The following is a 12635-nucleotide window of genomic DNA, read 5'->3' as shown; positions in this document are numbered from 1 at the left end:
TCTTTTTTTTATCACAATTGACAGTTTAAAACCTAAATACTAGGAAGCCATGAAATTGTCATGTACTTCCTCATTTCTCCTCAGAATTCAGAACTTCAAAATGTTTTGCAAAGATAATAGAGATAAAATCTAGAAAGGAATTAAGAATATGAATAAAAAAATGAGACTAGTTTTTTCTGATATCAGCCTAATGTTTAGAGCAGTAGCCCAAATTGATGTTAAGTGTGATTATACAGTTTCAATTTACCACTCTCTAAAATATTAAGGTTACCAAAGTGATCACACCATTTCTATAAACATTTACAGTACAACACTAATCAATTCAAAGTTATTATTTTTACCTAATTCCACCTATACCGTTTAATCAAGAGGATGTAGGGCTGCATATGGATGAATCTAACTCTTATCACCATAGCTTTCTTAATCGAATCGTTTATAGTGATTTGTGGACTATATTGTGTTAGGTTACATGAGAAGCCTTCACTTTTCAGCATATATAGGAAAGTAACACCATCCACAATAAAGTAACGCCATCCATGCCAATACAAATTTGTGGTATGTGTTATGCTTCTTCGAGACACTAACAATCACTAAATGAAATCAGACTATGTCAAATCACCAGTAGATGATACATTGTAATTTCGACTTCTTACATAGAAAATGAGGCAGAGCCCTGTTATGAGTAGGATGACAACCATCTTGATAGATAGAAAATAAGGCAGACCCCTTTTATGAGTGGGGACGACAACCATCTTGCTAGATACGCATTTCCAAGCATGCTTCGAAAGGCATTTGTACCCTTTTTCCGCAAGTTCAATTTATGCGTAGGAGGCAAGATACTATTTTGCATTCAAATAAAGGTTTCTAAAGCCTTTTCAATATACCTATTTCAGACAAATCCTTCTATTAAGGTATTCCATCGCTCTATATTACTTTGAGGCATTAGTCAAACAGTTCATAGGCATTACATATGCTTCCCTATTTTCATTTGTGCTTCCTATATAAATGCATGGAGGAAAAGAGAGGCCATAACATCTAGTTGAGCTACGAGAGAGCATGTTTCTCAATTGTGGTTCTTATCTTTCCCCTCCACCATCACCCCCCTGTTTTCTTCATTAAATGTTTACTTACATGTCACTTAGCGAATTTGAAATCGCAGACCCATAGCTGGCAAAACACTGATTTTCGCTCAAAATAATTTAACAGCAATCACAGTACCTGACTTTGTAGCTCATTATGCTGCTCTGCTATACCCTTCACTCCACCTTGAACCTGCAACTCTTTTCGCTTGCTCTTGTCCTTCTGAAACTGAAATTCCTTCACTTACTCGAAAAAAATTGTCTGAAATCCTTGTGTTTTCATCCAAAATTTGTCTATCCTTTACGGTTATAGAAATCTATAACTAGTTTCAAAGCCCTCAGTTCTGCAGAATCAGGGAAGATACCATCAAGGCTGTGTAGTCTAGATTTCTACACGTGCCAACTGTGTTTTTCTCCTACTTTCTTGAATCCTTTTCATCTGATCCATTCCCCAATTTTTCCCCTGCCTGTTCTTGCACACGGGGAGTCATTCCTCATTACTGGCATAAGGAAAAGACTCAGTAGTAACTAAGGCTAACTTCACATATCTACAGTTTCTAATCCGTATGTCAAAATTTGTCCATTTAGTGAACCTCTATAGGGGCTTCCAGCGAAGAGCTTAAAGCTAACCTTTAGGCTTTCCCACATTTATGAAGCTCTTTGTAGAACTTGTAGAGTGTGAGGTAGTTAAAAGTGTCATTTTAAAACATTCGGTTCACCCCCAATAGCCACCCACAAAAAAAAATAGTACTTCTTGGACAAATGGACCAATCAAAAAACAAGAAAGCTAAAAAATGATCAACTATTAGTGCATGTGTGATTGGCTATTAGTACATATGCTATCATTTTTGGGACTCTATATGAGAGGTAATTGGGGGGATAGGTAATGGTAGGACGTGGTAGTAATACAAACATAGACGACAACTAGCTTGTTTCACAATATAGAGAACACCCATAATTTAAGTGTAAACTTTTCTCCATCTTCTTCTTGTGTCCGTATCATTATATAGATCTCCCCCAATTACCACTTTAAAAAAGTTCAAAAAGTGATACCATATGTACTAATACCGATACAACATGTACTAATAGTCGATAACACATGTACCAATAGTTGTTCATTTTTTAGCTTCCTTGGTTGTTGATTGGTCCATTTGTGCATAAAGTACTATTTTATTTTGGTGAGGGGCTATTAGGGGTGAACATTACAGTTTGGGGAAAACATTTTGAAATGACACTTTTCCACCACTTTGTACTCTATGACTTCTACAGAGAGCTCCATACATGCAGGAATGCATAAACCTCATATTTAAGCTCTTCGATCACTTGTACAAATTTACTCACAAATTTCGATGTAAGAATTAAGAATTCTAATTCTGCTAAATCAGCCTGAACACTACTAGTTCTCTTCCCCTAATGTATTAGTTTCATATCTCAGCCATACAAAATTTTTGAATATCGATGATTGATTTCCCACACAAATAAACCATCTATGGACTAAATATCCGAAGTCCATTAGACCTTTAAATGCGAATAGAATTTTACTGTGGAGGAACTGGTACTGACGACACTTACGAAACGAGCAACCAATAGGAGTGTTTTTCATTGTATTTTGAAGAAAATTGTTCATATAATTTTGTAATGTATTTGTAAGAGATAATGTGTGAATAAAAAAGAGCGTATAGATTATATTTCTTACATGCTCACATGTGAATGCAATTTCAGTGCTTGTTGGTAGGTAACAGCTACTGATGTATTGTTCCCATCGATAATAATGCATGCCATATCTTCATATTGTAATGGTCATCACAACCTTTGTATCTAGCTTGTGTGTGGTACATTATTAACAGATCTTTTGATCTAATATGGCTGAGCGCGACCCGCTTTAAATGTAAATGCGAGATTTCTATGAGGATTTATTTGAAAAGCTTAGCAAGAACGAAGAAATTGAAAGTTTGAATATATGGGACAGTTTAGCTCAACATAAAAAACAGAGCTCTCAAAATTAATTGTTGTTAAGTAACTTGAAATTTAGTAAGAGCCTATTTTGCATTGACAAAACAACTAATTGAAACACACCACTCTAATCTAAATCATTTCTTTGAAACATCTCCAGGCATCAGAAGGAAAGCTTTGTCGTTGTTTAAACAACCATTTCATAAATTCAGTAGCCATATAAGATATTTTTTAAAAATAGACATTTCACAAGACAAATAGAAAATGAAAATATATTTAATGATTAAAAAAATCTAAAATTAAATGACTTTAATTAATATCTTTAATGTGAGAGATCTATTTTTTAAATTGAAATAGTTCAGAGAGTGATTTTTTTCCCCTCTACTTATTGTTAATTGTGATGATAGATCATGTACTACAAAAGTGTACACAATTTAATATTGATATCTTTCACCTAAAGGATTTTTTTCTCAAAATTAAAATAGCTAAGAAAATAGATTTTTTATCTCAAGTTATTGCTCATCCTAACAATAGTATAATCTGAAAAATTAATGATGAAAAATGGTACACAATTTAATCTAGAAATGAAAGGATCTAATATGAAATAAAAACACCCAACTTAATAATAGATGTGGAATTTCAAGGTTCTTAGAAGATGACCCCAAAACAACATCGATTTGTAATGGAAGATTAGATTGAACTTGTTGAGCCGTTGTTCATGGAAAAAACTGAAATTTGCATGGCAACTATGGAAGCTTCTAATATTTTCCCAATGATAGCAAATAGAAAACAAAGCACTGATTCCCAAAACAATCAAGAGAATAAGAGCATTGAGTTTCTCTCTCAGGTTATTATGCATCCTAATGATAGAATAATTTGAAAAAATAATGATAAAAAATGGAATGCTAAAAATAAAAACACTCAACTTATCAATACTTGCTAAATTCCAAGATTCTTGGAAGATGAACCAAAAATAACATCAATCTTTAATGGAAGATTATGTTAGGCTTGTTAGTTGTTGTTTCACAAAAACTAAAATTTGCATTGTAGCTACGGTAGCTTCTAATGTTTTCCCAGTGATATCAAATAGAAAATAGAGCATTGATGCCTAAAACAATCAAGAGAATAAGAGTATTGAATTTTTCTCTCAAGCTATTGCTCATCCTAATGATAAAACAATCTGAAAAATTAATGATGAAAAATGGTACACAATTTAATCTAGAAAAACAAGAATTTAAGATGAAATGAAAATACCCAACTTAATAATGCCTGGTAAATTCCAAGGTTCTTTGAGGATGAGCTCAAAACAACATCAATGTGTAATGGAAGATTAGGATGAATTTATTGAGTCATCATTTCAGAAAAACTAAAATTTGCATGGTGGCTATAGAAGCTTCTAATCTTTTTCTAGTGAAAGAAAATAGAAACTGGAGCATTGATGCCCAAAACAATCAAGAGAATAAGAGCATTGAGTTTTTCTCTCAAGCTATTGGTCATTCTGGTTATAGTATAATCTAAAAATTAATGATGAAAAATGATACACAATTTAATCTAGAAATGCAAGATTTTGATATGAAATAAAAACACCCAACTAAATCATACATTTTTAATTTCAAGGTTCTTGTCCAAGATGAGCTGAAAACATCATCGATTTGTAATAGAAGATTAAGTTGAACTTGTTGAATTGTTGTTTCAAAAAAAAAAATTTGCATGTCGGTTATGGAAGCTTCTAGTATTTTCTAATTGATGGCAAATGGAAAAAAGAAAACTGATGCACATATTTCTATGAGGATTTATTTGAAAATATTAGCAAGTATGGAGAAATTGAAAGTTTGAATATATTTGACAATTTAGTTGAACATTAAAAATTGATCTCCCAAAACTAATTGTTCTCAAGTAGTTGCAGAGGAATGAATGTTGATTTATTTCCAAATACAAGAAATGTTCTTCAACTATGAATGTGGGTAATATTTTTTGCTTCTATCATTCATAAAATTCATACAGTGAGTATTCCTCAATTCATATTGGTTTCATCATTCTCAATACATATCAATTTTAATCTAATAATTGACTGAAAATAACCATAAATCAATGCTAATCTAAGAATTTTCTTAAAATAATTGTAAAGAAATAACCACGAACAATAAATTAAACAACTTCCCATTATACACAACGCAATCCATTTAAATCATACACAATCCATAATGACAAAATATTAAACCATGTTTTAAAGATTAATAAGCCATATAAGAGCCAATAGCCATAAACAAACTTAAATGACATTCTTAAAAGAAAGCATTTAAATAATTATAATTAATAATGAAAATGCTTAACTCCCAAACACATGCGACTAATTATTAAAAGGCTTGTGTTATTTTGTAGCTTGAAATCATCCTACATTAAAAGTAACTATAAACTCTACATTATTTAGGGCAATGGTCATATATGGGGGCATTAGTTATCCCAAATCTCATTCCATCTAATTTTGAGCTAAATGCTTGCAATTATTCATAAAGAAAGAAAATCATAGAAGTTAGACACTTTTCCAAGTTAAAACTTAGAATGCTAGAATTATTGAAGAAAACTAAAGGGAAGCTTCATTAAAAGAGAACAATATAGTTTCATTTTTCAAAAAAAATCTAAACTAAGGTTTTTCTAATTAGGTTTTACGTGTATTATTGGAAAAAAATTTTAAAATGAGATGAACTAACAACTTTTCTAATGGATGACACCTTTTCTATCAAAAATATGATTTTTGGGAGCAAAGCTCCCACACAAAGCCTATTGTCTTAGTTAAATTCGTCACTTATTCATTGAAGAAATTTAAAATTTGTTATAGAGGCTCATACAAAAATGTGCAAAGAAAACTCCAATGGTTTAGATCAACTAGAATCACTACATGTGGTATAGAAAACCAACTAGAATCACTATATATGGTCTGGAAGCCTTGAGAGTTAAGTATGATACCCTGCAGTCTTTTGTTTTGCTTATGCTTATAGGATTTTGGGTAGATGTTGATTTGAACCAATAAGTAGCTATGCGTCTATTAGATGATAATATGCTATTAAAGAGATCAGATTTCCACAATCCATTAAAATTGTTAGTATTGCTTCTGGATTAGATTGTGTTGAAAATTTTTATCATCAACGTTTTGAATCACAATTTATTTTTTGCAGCTCTTGCTCTCTCATTCTGATGATGAATCACATAGTGTGATTCAAAATATTGATGATAAAAAAATTCAACACAATCTAATCTAGAAGCAATACTAACAATATCCTATTAGTTCGATCAATTTTTCCAACTCTATAGTCTATTGCATATTGTTATTATCTTTCATTTATTTTTTCATATTTATAGAAATGGGAAAACACTATTTATTTAAGTGCTTATTGGTTCTCACAGAAAAAAAAAATACAGAAAAAAGAGAGGAGAAAATTTACCTTTTAAAGTTGAAATTAGAGAGAAATTTAATATATATCATAACATAACAGAAAAATTTGGGCATGTGTGGAAAGATGTCTTTCCTTTTAAATTATATGTTTTTTATCTCAGTCATTCTCTCTAGATTTAATTGTTACTTGAATGAAGAGGAAATCATTGATCCATAGTCATACTGAAGAAAAATGTTGACGAAGCAAGATGTTAAATACTCATCTTGCTACTCTCTCCACCATACTCAACAAGAACTATAAAGGTAAGAAGATTCACATCAAATTCTTCTAATCATACCTAATATCTTATAGGTCAATGATTTTTTTTTCTTTTGCATTCTCAACTTTGGCACATTTTGCATATCTGCAAGTTTGAAAGTAACAGTAATGCACAATTGTATGTGAGATGAAGTGAATGTTCGTTGATGTGTTTTCAATGTTTGATTTCACCTGTGAACCTTTGCAATTAGCTATAAATTTGTGTCACTGCCCTATGTTTTGGTATATTAATATTCATGTGCATAATATCATGCTTTTTTTATTCAATTTTTTTTTTGGTCTATCTCATATTCAAAGATCATTGTTTTATTTGTCAATGTCATTTTTTTTTAGCTTCATCAATTTCACCCCTTTCTATAATCAATTTGTACATTAAATTTATTTTAATATTTTCTTTATGTTATGTTTGCTCGATGGTTCTAAACGGTACATGGAGCATCAGTTTATCTTGGAAAAAATTCTCATCATCAATATGAGGATTATATTTTACATAGCATATGTTCTATGGTTTGTGTATTTTTTGTACCTTTGGTGGGCCCCTATAGTAGAATGCATTGAGTTTAGGTATTGACAACTTTTCAAATGCCTTTGGTCATTCTACGTAATCACCCACTACAGATGCATGCATTATGTTTTCTAAAGTGTCTTCTTCCTTTTCCAATGACTTTTTAACACAAATACTCCACACTCAATTGGTACAATATTGAAGAAAACTATTTTTTTATGGCCCGTTTGGCTGCAAGAATTGCCGAATGCAACATTCATCTATGCTAGAATAAGATCTCTTCTAGTATTCATGCATTCTTAAAAATAAATTTTGGAATATGATTTAGACCTGTTTGGTTGACCTAGAAGAGGAGTCGAACAATGCATATTTTATGTTTGGTTGCAACAATTGAAATAGGAATTGGAATAAGTTTTATCTTGAATATATATATATATATATATATATATATATATATATATATATATATATATATATATAATATTTTTAGTTTGGTAATATTTTAATAAACAAGATTTTTTATTTATAAAAAATGGTTTTTCGATTTTTTTTTTAAACCTCAAATTATTTTAGTTAGCCTTTATTTTATTTTTTAAATTGACTTTATAAGTGAAAGATATACTACAACTTTTGAAATTCATCAAAATTCAAAGGACATATTATATTGTATATTATAATTTAATTCTAAATTAAATCAAATTATTTTAATGAGTATAAGATCAAAACTAAAATCATTTTATTTTTAAATATATTAAAGAAAATAAAAAAAACAAATAAGTCGAGACCATTAATATGATATTTAAATGATCTTTCAACATAGTTTTAATTATAAGACTAAATACAAGATTTATTTGTAAAGAAAATTTTATGAAAAATTAGAAAAGATATCAAATTTGATATTAGTCTTTTTTGTCATTTAAAAAAAATACATTAAACATTAAATAATGTTGACCTAGTTTATATCTTTTGATGAACGAAGAAAATAGTCCAAACGTCTATTTGAGTGGCAAAATACAATCAAACGGTAAAGTCACGGACGCGACAACCCATCAAATTGGGTTTATTAAAAGCTGGAATAAGAATAAGCTATTCTTATTCCACATGTTTTAGGAATTTCACTATGCTCATTTTGGGGTCAAATTAGGATAGGAAAATTTTAATTCCAATTTTGTATTTTGGATTCAAACATCAAATTGGTGAATGCAGGTATTTAGATTTTCCTATTCCGGTCCAATTCTTCCAACCAAACAGGGCCTTAAGGATTTGCATATGGGAAATGACAAGAAAATGTAAATATCTTGATGATTTGATATTTTTTGAAAATTAAGAAACACAATTCCTACCTTATGTATGAATTGTATCTTATCATAGTAAGTGTGAGTACATTGTTTTTGTAATTTCCAAAATGCAAGAGAGAATATTCTATCTTGTTTTCTCATGCATGACCAGCAATAAGATGCAATGACGTATGTATGTAATATAAAAAATGTAGCTATGTTTGCATACCATAAAGGTGACATACATTTTGCAAACACATTTTTTCTAATATCGCTCAAGGATGAAGAAAAAAAATGGCACACTCTTCTCTGCATGTGAACTCTACTCTTTATGTGAAATCTACTCAATTTGCAAAGAATTCAATTTCAACCCTTTCTCATATAGTGATCCCTGTGAAGCTTAAAACCCTTTATTTAATCTAAGAAACACAAAAATCTTATTTCTCAAAAAATGAAATATGGATTAGGAAAAGCTCTAGTATCAACAAATTAATTTGATATCTTACACACCATAGATGAGGATGAGAAGATTTTAAAAGAAGAACCAAGCTCGACAATACAATACAAGCAAAACCAGCGAATGATTTAGTTAGCGAATTCAAGCAACAAGAAAATTTCTTTTCAAAACCAAAATATGTAAATCCAAATCAACAAGGATGGATCTTAGCTCATAGGAAGAAAGGAAGCAAGTTTAGTAACCCTAATTTCACCCAAAATAATAAGGATAAAACCTATATTCATAATATTGCTCCTCAGATCCAATCCTAAGAAAAATTTATTCATAAACCCTACATTCCTCCTCATCATAGATTTAAGCATTTTAGGAATCATTTTCTGCCCCTCTTATTGAATCAGATTTGTTTGTTAAAAAAAACTATAAATCACACCATCTGCAAAGATAAAAGAATACAAATCAAAAGGAGGGGAATATTCTTATTATTAGTAATCAAGTAAGAGGGGACCAATGGATAGATTGTATTAAGTGTGAACTCTATGCATATTGGAATGGATCTAGTTCTAAGAACATCAAGATGATACATTGGCTGGAAGATTTGTGCGAACCATAGGTAAGTATGTCCCTTATTTCTAATAGATTATTTATATTCATTGTAAAAATGAAGATGTTAAGAAAGAATTTCTTTTAGTTTCAATTTTCTTTTTTATGGGTTACTCAATCAAATTCATAAATTGGGAACCAAATTTTAGTGAATTCGAAATCCATAAATTTTTAGCTCCTACTAGGATAGAAGTACAATCTTTTTTTCCCATATAGAAATTATTAAGTGTCTTCGATCAAATATAGGAGAATTAATAGACCTAGAAGAAAAATTTAACAAACTTACTAATATTAGAATGGTTATTAATATAATCTTAAAACTCTCTAATTTCAAACTTATCAAACTAATTACCAATAGATTGATCTACAATCTTAAGATTTCCAGATACAAAGGACATATATCGAACATAATTAATATAACTAATCCATCTATCAAGAATTTTCCAAATTTACCAAAATATTCTAGAATTAAAGAAATTTTCCCATTAATATGTATTAAGAATTAAAATAATGATGATTACTCATAAGATATGGACCAATAAAAAAGAATTATATCGAAAAATCCAATAGAGTTAAGTTTGAATCAAGAGATTGAAGAGGGAGAATTTTTGGATAATGCCTCAATTAAATAAATACTAGCAAACAAGGCACTTGAAGATATCAATGATATACAAGAGAATCGGGTCAACATATAGCCAATTTAGGCACCCTTCAACAATGCAATCAATGTAAAGAATAAAACCTATCAAAGATATATAGGAAAATCCAATTCACTATAAAATATTCACTCATGAGATCCTACTTATACAAAATGATACTGGTGACCAAATTATCTTATGGGACGAAGCACATCAAAACCATGTTGTAAGCAATATGGAAGTAGAGGAAACAGTCCTAACAAAAAAGATACATTAGGATCAAGAACTAGTAAAAGTAAATCTCAGATTCTTAGTTCAAGATACAAAACCAAGACTTAAAAATATTGTGTCTTATAGAACATAAAAACATGGAAGTGGAATCAACAGAAAGTAAGAAACTTCAAAATCATAATATTCACAAGATAACTATAGAGAAGGAGGGAAAATTAATGACAAATATAACTAGGAATGTAGGACATAACATCCAAACAAAAAACATATCATTCAAGAAAATAAAAAAATAAAGAAAGAAAAAAATTCATAATTTTTGGCAAACTCCTCAAAGTGGGAAAGAACCCTTTCAACCAAGTAACTCAAAAAATAACTGTAGTAAAGAAAATGAGAATGAATGGGAAGGTATTCTGGTAGAAGTAGAACCTTATATAATAGCTAACAAGATAAAAGAAAAAGAAAAAGAAATTTCTAGAAGTAGAGAAAATAATGAAAGAATACTGATAGGAGGTGGGGAAGATTTTGGAGAATATGGTAATCTAAACTTCAAAGAAAATTCATCCTTATAGTATAATGATCATTCTCTAGAACTAGATGAGGTAATGGCTCAACAAGAAATTAACAACTATGGCATCAAATTATCTAGAGAATTAACAAAAGAGGAAGAAGAGATAGAGGAGGAACCAGTTGAGAATAATATTAATAATGCTAAAGAAAATATGGACTCCCTTGGAATAGTTTGTAATATGGAAGGAAATAAAAAACCATGTTGTGGTAAAGTAAACAAAAAGGGAAGCAAAAGACGCTTGTAAAACTAAGATTAGAAACTGGGAAAGATGGAAATTCAAAAAAGATCCATGAAATTCTGAAAGTTGGGAAGGGTAAGGTCCTTGCCTCAAAGTGATAAAGATAACTACATGGAATGTTAGGGGCTTAAATACCCCTAAAGAAAATTTTTTATTAAAGCATAATTTAACCTTATTTGAATTAAATATAATACTAATTTAAGAAACAAAATTAAGTTTTAAGACAAAATGAGATTCACTGAGTAAGAAACTAGTAGGGATATGGAAAATGGACTTAATTCAATCAGAAGGAGCTTTAGGTGGCATAGGTATAATATGGGAACCAGGAAATTTAAATACACTAAAGGAATGGTTGAAAAAAAAAATTGAGTGAGAGAATTAGAAGTTATAAAAAATCCTTGCAATTCAACATGATCAATGTATATGGTCCTACTCAAACTACTAGTAAAAGTGTAGTATGGAAAGAGATTAGCACATACATAAATGGTTATCCTTTGGAAGAATTTTGGATAAGGGGGACTTTAATGCAATCTTAATTTAGAAGAAAAATAAGGAGGATCTCTTGATATCACAAACAATGCTAGATTTTCAAAACTAGATAAATAATGACAATTTGTTGGACGGTGCTCCCTCAAATAGCATTTATACTTGGCATAATAGAAGGAAATATTTTTACCAAATAGAAGAAAGGGTTGATAGATTTTGGGTCAAAGGAGATCTCAGAAACCTAGATCATGTGGTACAACTGTTGATTCTTCTATTTTCAGGATTTGATCACTTCCCTATCAGATTAGAAAATTCCAAACTTCATTAGCCATCCAAAAATCCTTGCAAGTGTGAACAAATGTGGTTTCAAGATGAGATATCCATGATGAATATAAAACAATGGTGGCTAGAAGGATACTTTGAAGGTTAAAACATGTTCAACTTCATATTTGAAATTAAAATGTTAAAAGAAAATAGTTTAAGATGGAATGAAACTCACTCTAATAACATTTTCAAAGATAAACTAAAAATAGAAGAACTTGAAAAATTAAATAATCAAATCATTAAAGAAGGATAAGACAACACTAAATATATAAAATAAAACTTGATCTTTTATCAAATCAAGAATTAATGTTAGCAAAAGAACAAATCTTTTAGGAAGAAAAATCAAGGGGAAATTGTATAACAAATGGAGATTGTAATACTAAATTTTTTTTGTATCAACACTACTAATAACATAAATGTTAATAGAACATCAAAAACTAAAGATGAATAAGGGAACGATACTGAGGACCAATAATAGATAACAATAATTTTTATTGATTATTACACAAAAATCATAAACAATTATGAATACTCAAATTTGGAAGCTCAAAAAAGTATGTTCAGTT

The sequence above is a fragment of the Cupressus sempervirens genome, chromosome 4 (genome assembly GCF_028749045.1).
Source record: "Cupressus sempervirens isolate cs-2001-9-10 chromosome 4, ASM2874904v1, whole genome shotgun sequence".
In the NCBI taxonomy this organism is placed as follows: Eukaryota; Viridiplantae; Streptophyta; class Pinopsida; order Cupressales; family Cupressaceae; genus Cupressus; species Cupressus sempervirens.
This window is presented reverse-complemented; position numbering follows the sequence as displayed.